This window comes from Malania oleifera, chromosome 10 (assembly GCF_029873635.1).
Source record: "Malania oleifera isolate guangnan ecotype guangnan chromosome 10, ASM2987363v1, whole genome shotgun sequence".
NCBI classification, from domain to species: Eukaryota; Viridiplantae; Streptophyta; class Magnoliopsida; order Santalales; family Ximeniaceae; genus Malania; species Malania oleifera.
The window spans coordinates 73,242,020-73,253,498 of record NC_080426.1 but is presented as its reverse complement, the minus strand read 5'-3'; positions in this window follow the sequence as shown (position 1 = coordinate 73,253,498).

Genomic DNA, 11,479 nt, shown 5'->3' with positions numbered 1-11,479 from the left:
GTACTTATTGACGAGAAGATACCGCGAACACCAAAAAGTTCAAAGCACCTTCGTCGATGAATACAGGGGATTTGGTGACGAAGTCTTCACACATTTCATCGACGTACACAGGGTACACATCGACGAAGAGAAACCGAGACCTATCAAAGTTTAGAACCACTGCCTCATCAACGAACACAGGGCTTCATCAACGAAGGTACTTAAGGGGTTCGTTGATGAAGGGTCTATCTTATTGACGAATGTCGGGCTGCAGGTGGCATTTAATGCACCAAAATGGCTAGTTTTCGTCTTGTCTCATATCAATAAATGCCCAATGGCTCTCCAGCGCCCAGCTCGCCCCTTTGGCCTTTAAAATAGGTTTTATGCATTGATTTCAATGTAATGAAGCTCATTAGTTGTTGAAAACATTCATTGTGCATTTACTCTAGGGTTTCATTGTACACCTACTTGCCCTCTTACTCTTGCTTTTGTTTACACTCCATCGAAAAAGAGGAAATAGTGTGAGGATTACGTTGGGATATTCAACTCAAGAGGAGCATTTCAGATTTTATTTACTTCTTTTCCAACTACTTGTTATGTAAGGCTCTTTGTAAGCCATTGTAAGGTGTCTCTAGGTGAGCACCATTGTAAGAGCTCTTTGTGAGCAGCTACGTGTATTGGCTTCTCCGCCGGAAGGAAGATCAAATAGTGGATTTGGGGAATCCTTGAGTTTATCTCAAGGTGTGGATGTAGGATTCGTGCCGAACCACGTAAATATTGCTGTGTTAAGCTACTCTTCTCTTTTCTCTCTTGTATTGTTTAGTCATTTCTATTTGCGTTATTTATACGTTGTGATATAATACTCTTGTTCTTGTCAAGAAATTTGTGTGATTGTAGAAAAAATTGCATATCCTCGAAAAATGTCTATTCACCCCCTTTTAGATGCATATCCGGGCCAACAGGTGGCATCAGAGCGCCAGTTGCTAGATATTCGGAGTAACTCCCAGGTGCAAAGATCAATATGGCGGATATGTTTGCCCAAGGTCAATCCGTGGACCGTCCTCCCAAGTTTGGCGGAATCAACTTCTCGGCATGGAAAGATTGGATGTCAATCTTTATCCAAGCCTATGACTACCGTATGTGGAACGTCATCACCGAAGGAGACTACATTTTCAAGAATGACGAAGGCGATGACATATCGATTGGGAAACTTCCTGAGGCTGATGCTAAGCTAGCATAGCTGAAATTCAAGACTAAAAACTTCCTTTATTGTGCTGTGAACAATGAAGAATACAACCGAATCTGTGGATGCAACACGACAAAGGAGATGTGGGAAAAGCTTCAGGTAATGTATGAAGGAACAACCCAGGTAAAGAAGTCAAAAATTTATATGTTGGTTAAAGAATACAAAAATGATTAAAATGGAAGAGGGTGAAACAATTACTGCTATGTTTACTTGCTTTACACATATCACAAATGGACTAAAAGCTTTTAGTAGAGAATACTCTATGGAAGACAATGTGCATCCTTCGTTCTCTACCGGAATCTTGAAACTCAAAGTCCATATCAATTTAGGAGGAAAAGGACCTATCAAAGGTCACTCTTGATGAGCTGATTGGGTCTCTCATGACCTATGAAAAAAGAAAAAAGCAACCGCAGAAGCTGAAGCACCAAAGAAGACTACCAGAATAACTTTAAAAGCAGGAAAACAAAAAGAGCTCGTAGAGCAGGAAGAGAATTATGATGATGACGAAGTTGCTCTCCTCACAAGAAGATTCAGAAATTTTTTGATGAACAAACGAGGTGGCAAACAAAAGGAGAAGGGAGAATCAAGCATAAGGTGCTACAATTACAAAAAGATCGGGCATCGCATGGCCGACTGTCCTTTTTCCAAAAACAAGGGCAACAATCAGTAAGGAGACAAAAATAAGTTCAAAGCAATGAATGCAACCAAATAGGATGAACTGGATGGAACCTCAACCGATGAAGAAATCGAAGAAGAAGTTGCCAACTTCTACCTTATGGCGGATGAACAAAGTGAGGTAAATTCTGACGATGAATACCTTCCATCTTATGAAGAATTAGAAGAAAACTGTAGGAATCTCTACATTGAATTGATAGCTGCCAAAAAGAAAATCAAACTTTTAGAAGAAACTCATGCAAGATGTAAGCAAAAACAAATATGCTCATGTGATACTTTAAAAGAAGAGAATGCATCTCTCAGTTTTGAAAATGAAAAGCTTACTAAGTAGTGTAAAAATTACAAGGAGTCTTTTCAAAAAGAAGCTGGAAGCTTGAAAAAACAAATTATGGGAATTCTTCAAGAAAATTCAAAATTGAAAAGGAAGGTGGAAGATCAAAATAATACAATTTAAAAATTTACAAATGGTAAAGAAAATTTTGATAAGCTGTTTGGAGTCCAAAGATTTGGAATTTTCAAAGAGGGATTAGGATACGACTTATTATCATTCGAATCAATAGGTTTTGCAAATCTTTGTGCTAAAAGAAGCTTAGTGTCAAAGAAAACCCCTACACCTAAACCAAACCCCTTACATGCTAATAAAGTTTGCTTATATTGTGAAAGAAGAGATCATGGACGCTTTACTTGCCCCTTCTGGGGAAATAGAGGAAAAAACATGAAATACAAATAAGTGATTAAGAACACTAACCCCATAACACCCAAGACAATGTGGGTACCAAAACAGATCACTTAATGCTGTGTGCAGATATGCTTAAAGAACTACTCCACAAGAAATAAATGGTTTCTTGATGGCGGCTACTCAAGACACATGATGGGAGATGCAGGCAAATTCCTCTCACTTACCTACAAGAAGGAAGGATTGGTCACTTTTGGAGACAATGCCAAAGGAAGAATCATCGGTAAAGGTAAAATAGGTAATTCATCCTTGGCTATTGAAAATGTTGCTCTTGTAGATACACTCAAACATAACCTGTTAAGTGTTAGTCAATTATGTGATAAAGGGTTAAACATTACATTCCAATCCACACAGTGTTTAATAAATGATTTAAATGGAAATACCATACTAATAGGAAAATGTGAATCCAACATCTACACAATTGAGTTTGATGACATTAAAACTTGTGATGTTAGGTGTTTGGCAGCAACTAATGAAAATTGTTGGTTATGGCATAGAAGACTAGGTCGTGCTAGCATGGATTTACTACATAGGCTATCATCTAAGGAACTAGTAAATGGTCTACCAAAAGATAACTATGTAAAAGAGAAAGTTTGTGATGCATGTCAATATGAAAAACAAGTTAAATCTTCTTTCAAAACCAAGAAAATGATATCCACTTCAAGATCTTTAGAGTTGATCCATCTTGATTTGTTCGAACCTAATGATATTGCAAGTAGTAGTGGAAAATTGTATGCCTTTGTTATAGTTGATGATTTCTCTAGATCATCATGGGTAATTTTTCTTGCAAACAAAAGTGACACTTGTAATGCCTTCATCCATTTTTGTGGAAAAATTCAAAATGAAAAGGGAATGTCAATTGTTCACATTAGAAGTGATAGAGGAAGAGAATTTAGAAACAAAGAACTAGAAGACTTTTGTAACAAAAATGGCTATTCACACAACTTCTTCGCACCAAAAAATCCACAACAAAACGGAGTAGTTGAAATAAAAAATCGAACACTCTAAGAAAAGGCCAGGACATTGCTCAACAAACATAATTTGCCAAAATATTTCTGGGCCGAAGTCGTTAGCACAACTTGCTATGTTAGTAATCATGTCATCATTAGATCCAAGTTAGGAAAAACCCCATACGAAATATGGAAGGGTAGAAAACCAAACACTTCACATTTTAAGGTTTTTGGATGCAAATGTTTCATACTAAATGATAGAGATCATCTAGCAAAATTTGATTCAAAATCCGATGATGGAATCTTTATAGGATATGCCATGAATAGCAAAGCATATAGGGTGTTCAACAAAAGAACTCAAACTGTTCAAGAATCAACACACGTCATTTCTTATGAAACTGACCCTCACTCATCCAAAACAACTGTTGACATGGAAGAAGGTAATCAAGTCACTACCTTTAGAATTGAAAAGGAACTTGAGCAACTTAAGATACATAATTATCAAGATAAAATCCGTCAAGATACAAAAATTGATCATTAAGAATCATCTCCTCAAATGTCTAGGGAACCAGAAGAAGAAAATTATGAACTACCTAGAGCTTAGAAATTTGTCAAGAATCACCCAACTGACCTTATCATAGGTAGTCCATCCCAAGGCATTAGCACTACATCTCACTTAAGAAGTGGATGTAACCATGTAGCTTTCATATCCCATTTCGAACCAAAGAACTTTGAGGAAGCTGAAAATGATGAAAACTAGATAAATGCCATGCAAGAAGAACTAGATCAGTTTGAAAGAAACAAAGTATGGGACTTAGTGTCTAAACCCAAAAATACTACAATAATAGGCACAAAATGGGTGTTTAGAACTAAGAAACATGAAGATGACAATATTGTTAGAAACAAAGCTAGATTAGTGGCTGAAGGTACAACCAACAAGAGGGTCTTGATTATAATGAAACTTATGCCCCTGTGGCAAGATTAGAAGCTATTAGGATGCTACTTGCTTTCGCTTTCTACAAAAACTTTAAACTATTTCAAATGGATGTAAAAAGTGCATTTTTAAATGGATACATAAATGAAGAAGTTTGTGTCAAGCAACCTCCAGGATTTGAGAGCCACACACATCCCGAATATGTATACAAACTCTCAAAAGCCATTTACGGACTTAAGCAAGCACCAAGAGCATGGTATGAACATTTAAGCAAATTTCTCCTAGATAATGGGTTCACAAGAGAAAATTTGACACTACATTATTCTTAAAATATAAAGAAAAAAAATATGCTAGTTATACAAATTTATGTAGATGATATCATTTTTGATGGTACAAATGAAACTTTGTGTCAAGAATTTGCCCAAACCATGCAAAAAACATTTGAGATGAGTATGATGGGTGAATTAACCATCTTCCTAGGGTTGCAAATAAAACAATGAAACACGAAATTTTTATAAATCAAGCCAAATACGTTAAGGACATGTTTAAGAAGTTCGTTCTTGAGATGGGCAAATATAAAGTAACCCCTATGAGCATCACAACGAAACTTGACACCAATGAAAAGGGGAAGAATATAGACCAAAAACTTTACCGCAGAATGATTGGTAGTTTGTTATATCTCACTTCTAGTAGACCCGATAAAATGTTTAGTGTTTGTTTATGCGCTAGATTCCAATCATGTCCCAAAGATTCTCATCTTCATGCCATCAAAAGAATTTTTAGGTACTTAGCAGGAACACATGACTTAGGACTCTTTTACCCTAAGAACGCTCCCTTTGATCTCACTTGCTATTCGAATGCCGACTATGGAGGTTGCAAAATCGATAGGAAAAGCACTAGTGGAACATGTCACTTCCTAGGACACTCACTTGTGTCATGGTTTTGCAAAAAGCAAACCTCTGTTGCTCTCTCAACAACCGAGATTGAATAAATTGTAGCCGGAAGTTGCTGTGCTCAAGCCTTATACATGAAGCAACAGTTTGAGGATTTCAAAGTTTTAGTTAAGGGTACTCTAATTCATTATGATTACACTAGTACCATCAACATCTCAAAAAACCCGTGCCTACACTCTAAGACCAAACATTTTGAGATAAGGCATCATTTTATTTGAGATCATGTCCAAAAAGGAGATATTGAGTTAGTTTATGTTCCTACTGAAAATCAGCTAGCTGATATCTTGACAAAACCTCTCAATGAAGAAAGGGTCAATAAAATCTGGCATGCCCTGGGCATGTGTACTCCCTCTGATCTATCATAGGATATTCTAGTTGTCTTTCCTCCTTCGCTCTACAGCTCAAACTGCATAAACCTTAGTTTTTCTCCCTTACTTCATCGACGAGCACAGGGTATTCGTCACCGAGAAATCTATTATATTCTTCGATGAACACAGGGAATTCATCGCCAAGAAATCCACCATATTCTTAAACAAACACAGGGTATTCGTCGCCGAATTTTCTTAAATTTTGTCGACGAACACAAGACCTTGTTGACGAAATCTGTCGGGCCACCTAAAATACCAGCTAACCCGCAGCGCTCATTTTCAAACCCTAGCCCTAAAACCTCAACTCCTTTACTTCCTCTCGACCATATGAAGCTTTCTTGCTCCCTTCCCTCTTCCCACAATCTCTTGTGCACCTCAAACCCCCTCCCCCTCCATCACACTCGCACGCTCCTTCATGCCACCACCACACCACGGTTACAACTTGCAACTCCACATCCTCATTCCACCACCACACCTCTCGGTTCTACCACTAGAGAAGCCACCGGTGATAGGCCAGTGCACTTCCCCACATTACTCATCCAATCTTTACTCTCACCATCGAATGGCTCCCCGGCCAAAATGACGGGCTCTTCAGACTAAGGTTGGCGAGGGGTCTGCTCACTGTCCTCCCATCGCTCAACCCCCGTAGGCTCCTGCTGACATTGATCCTCGCTTCGTATCCGCGGAGGCTTCCTATCGATATCACAATGATATTGCCAAGCGGCACAGCATTCATGGAAAAATCGTGCCATCCACTTTCCTCCAGCAGCATTTCCCCACCTTGCTATCTAAAATCCAGCCCATTGGGCGGGACGCTCTCTTTGACCTAGGCGAACTCGTATACGAGGAGCTTGTTTGTTAGTTTTATGCCAACTTCGTTCCATCACATCACAACATTACCGCATACTCCATCGTGCAAGGAACCTTTATTTGTCTCTATAATGACACCTTCTCTCAGGTGCTCGGATGCAGCCTTTACCCTCTCCGAGGTCTCCCCAAGGCATCCTGGCCCACACGTTTTGAGTGGTTGGACTCTCACATGGCCCTCAAGATGATCACTGGTAACCCTCGTATCCTTTCCATCGCCCACCCTAAATCCAAGGACCTCACGGTCGAATTTCGGGTCCTCCACCATATGATTACTTATAATTTTATCCCTCGAACTAGTGGACGCGATTTGGTGACTCTGGGCGACATCTTCAGTATATATTGTCTCTGGGTTGGACATGACATCTACTTACCTAGAGTGATGTCTCTGGGTTGGACATGACATCTACTTACCTAGAGTGATCATTCAAAATATGGAAGAGAGCTTGAAAAGGCAACGGGGTTGCCTTCCCTTTGGTCGTCTCCTCACGACCTTCCATGCTATGACGCAGTCTGATCTATATAACCGTGCTCATTTTGACTTTATCGATGCGGCACTTGCCCTTTAGGAAAATAAGAATCATGCTCGCTTCGAATCAATTGACGCTTCCCTAGCCGCTCTCTTCAACATACTTGGTCGCCCGTAGGAGTAATCCACCATAGCATTATTCCCCCCAGTTTTTGATAATGGCAAAGGGGGAGACATAGATATAGGCCTTCAGATGTAATAGTTTTGGATGTAGTAGTACTATCAGATACAAACCTTCGGATATAATAGTTTCGGGTGTAGTAGCATTAATAGTGATAACTTTGCATGTATTTTAATTGATGAACATGAAGCATGAATGAACTACGTTGAATGCAAAGTACTAAAATGTTTGTGATAAACAAATACTTGTGTGGAATACTAAAATGTTGATATATTGAACTGTCAAGTATAGGATTCATGCAAGTTTAAAAAACATGGAAAATGCTTTATTTATAGACGACATGTTGCCAAAAATTTATTTGAATCTCCATTTAAATAATGCATACATTAAGGGGGGAGGAACTGTTAAAATTCCAAACATTTGCATATAGTCAGGGGGAGCATATTTTCAAGAAGAACACTAATGGATTGCCATCATAAAAAAGGGGGAGAATGTTAGACCTTGTGGTTAAGGGTCTTTCATTCCAGTTGTGTTTTGATGACAACAACCCATTAGCAGTTCTTTAAGGTTACTAACAGTCTTTCTCTAGTCCAGCTCAGCTGCACAGAATAGCTCCAAGGCAAGCCTAAAGAGTTAAGCAAGTCTCAAACCAGCAAAGAGCAACATATGACATGACCAGAACTTCTGCCACTCAACTAAAAGGTTCATGGATCCTGCATAGCAAGCACAAGCTTTGGGTTGTGTGTGTGAGATTAGAGAGATTGACATTGTAATCCTCTTTGTATGGTGTGACTCAAAAGTACAAAGCAAGAGATGGAAAAAACACATATAAATCACTAGAACACAGGCACAGTCTCACTCATATATAACAAGTCAAGTAAAACTACACAAGATGTCTAAAACCCTCAAACATATTTTATTAAACCTAAGACATTTTAAAATAAGATCAGAAATCATTTTGAAAATATAGATAAGGACCTTTTTACTTTGGCACTAACTTGGTGGAAATAAATTTTAGAAAAGTAAAAGGCCTTGTCGATGAACACAGGGGTTTGGTCAACGAGAACAGCACAGAACCTCGTTAACGTACATAAGGTACTTGTCGATGAGAAGATACTGAGAACACCAAAAATTTTAGAGCACCTTCGTCAAAGAATATAAGGGATTCGATGACAAAGTCTGCACACATTTCGTCAACATATTAAAGTTTTGAACCACTACCTCATCGACAAACACAGGGCTTCGTTGATGAAGGTACTTAAGGGGCCCATCGACGAAGGGTCTACCTCGTCGAAGAACATCGGGCTGTAGGTGGCATTTAATGCTCCAGAACGGCTAGTTTTCATCTTGTGTCATATCAATAAATGCCCAAAAGCTCTCCAGTGCCTAGCTTGCCCCTTTGGCCTTTAAAATAGGTCTTATGCATTGATTTCAATGTAGTGAAGTTGATTTGTTGTTGAAAACATTCATTGTGCATTTACTATAGGGTTTCATTGTGCACCTGTTTGCCCTCTTGCTCTTGCTTTTGTTTACACTCCATTGACAAAGAGGAAATAGTGTGAGGATTACATTGGGATATTCAGCTCAAGAGGAGCATTTCAGATTTTATTTACTTCTCTTCCAACTACTTGTTTTGTAAGGCTCTTTGTGAGCCATTGTAAGGTGTCTCTAGGTGAGCACCATTGTAAGAGCTCTTTGTGAGTAGCTGCGTGTCTTGGCTTCTCCACCGGAAGGATGATCAAATAGTGGATTTGGGGAATCCTTGAGTTCATCTCAAGGCATGGACGTAGGCTCGGTGCCGAACCACATAAATATTGTTGCATTAAGCTACTCTTCTCTTTTTTCTTTTGTATTGTTTAGCCATTACTATTTGCATTATTTATACACTGTGATATAATACTCTTGTTCTTTCCAAGAAATTTGTGAGATTGTAGAAAAACTTGCATATCTGCAAAAAATGTCTATTCACCTTCCTCTAGGAGCATATCCAGGCCAACAGTGTTCCATGCTTTGATTTTTAAATTCTCTACCCTTATCACTTCGAATTTTAGTGATAGTATATCCCTTTTCATTGTGGATTTTTTTGCATAGGTTTATGAATTGTTCACATGCTTCATCTTTGTGACCTAAGAATAGAACCTATGTATATCTTGAAAAATCACGAACTATGACGAATGCGTATGATTTTCCTTCTAAGCTCTGAATTGGGTTTTGACCAAATAAATCTAAGTGTAGCATTTGAAGTGGCCTAGTAGTGGAGATTTCTTTCTTCTTCTTCAAGCTTGTTCTTGCTTGTTTTCCTATTTGACAAGCCTAACAAATTTTATCCTTGACAAATTTTGTCTTAGGCAATCCCTTAACTAAGTCTCCGTTAATTAGTTTAGATATTAAGTCCATGTTTGCGTGTCCTAGTCTCCTATGCCAGATCCAACTCATTTCATTCACACCAGGGAAGCATGTCACACTCTGTGAGGTTATGTTATCAAAACTGGTGGTATATACGTTTTCATGACACTCAGTAGTGAACAATATCTTATTATCAGTTTTATGTTCAACAATGCACTTGTCATGTTCAAAAGACACTTTGTAACCTATATCACACAGTTGGCTTATAGTCAATAAGTTGTGCTTTAAACCATCAACTAGTAAAACATCATCGATAATTAGTGATGAGTCATTATCAACTTTACCTACACCTGTGATCCTTCCCTTAGCATTATTTCCAAAAGTGATAAATCCTTCATCCTTGGGTCATGTGACGTGAACATCTGCTATCCATATACCATATGTCTTTTGAGGAGGATGATCTTAAGCATATTTGCAAGACACAATCAGACAACTAGTTTTAGTACCCAGATTTTCTTGGGTCCATGGGGGTTAGTACTAGATTCTCCTTTGACCTTCCATACTTTCTTAATTTTGACATCTTTATTTTCAAAAGGACGGTCAAATTTTATGTGACCCAACCTCTTACATTTAAAACATGTAATATTTCTATGATAATATTTAGTTGGAACATATGATTTTGATTCTCTTATAAAATATCCCATGTAAAGATGTCTCTGTTTTAGATTTTCCTTTCAATTAAAACCAAGACCTTCCTTTTCTAGAGAATTTTTTTGAGCTCCTAGGAATTTTTCAAAATTATTTTGTCCTTCAGTAAATTTACAAATAATCTTAGATTTATCTTTCAAATTCTTTTCTAACTCCTCAATTTTCAAATCTTTGTCTTTCATGAGAGATGCATGAGATTCATTTTGATGTTTAACTAAACTTGAAAGTTCTTTGACTTTATTTTTCAAATAAGAAATTTTCTTAGTTTTCTTCTCAATAATTTTAATAGAGTACAAATATTCTTGTTTCATTTCATCATATGAAAACATGTAATTCTCATTTTCAGAATCACTAGAATAATATGAAGATAATGAGAATGATGATTGTGCCTCAAGGTCATCATGTGCCATTAGACACAGATTGGCAATCTCGTCATCACTGGATTCAGATTCTGAACAACTTGTGTGTTCAGTATCCCAACTGACTTTTAGCGCCTTCTTCTTTTTCTTGGAGGCTTTCATTAGTTTGGGACACTCAGGCTTGATGTGTCCAACCTCTCTACAGTTGTACAAGTTGGTGGATCTTCCTTCTTTTTTTTTCATGCTTGACTCTCCTCTTTCTGATTTTGAGTTCCAAAATTTTCTGTTGAACTTCTTATTCTTCTTCAAGAACTTTCTGAACTTCTTTGTTAGCAAGGCCACGTCATCTTCTATATCCGAATCACTTTCTTCACTAGAGTTGTTTGACAATGCCTTATGTGTAGTAGTTTTCTTTGCCTTTTTCTTTTCACTTTTCCTCTCATTTATTGCAAGCTCATAGGTGATGAGCGATCCAATGAGTTCGTCAATCAACGTCTCCTTAAGATTTCTCCCTTCTGCTATTGTCGTAGTTTTTGCTTCCCAAATTGGAGGTAGTCCCCTAAGTATTTTCTTGATCAACTCATAAGTAGGGTAAGATTTTCCAAGTGCATTTAAAGAATTTGTGATGTGTGCGAGTCTAGTGTACTTGGATTGAATAGATTCATCAGCAGTCATTCTAAATGCTTCATATTCACTAGTGAGCATATC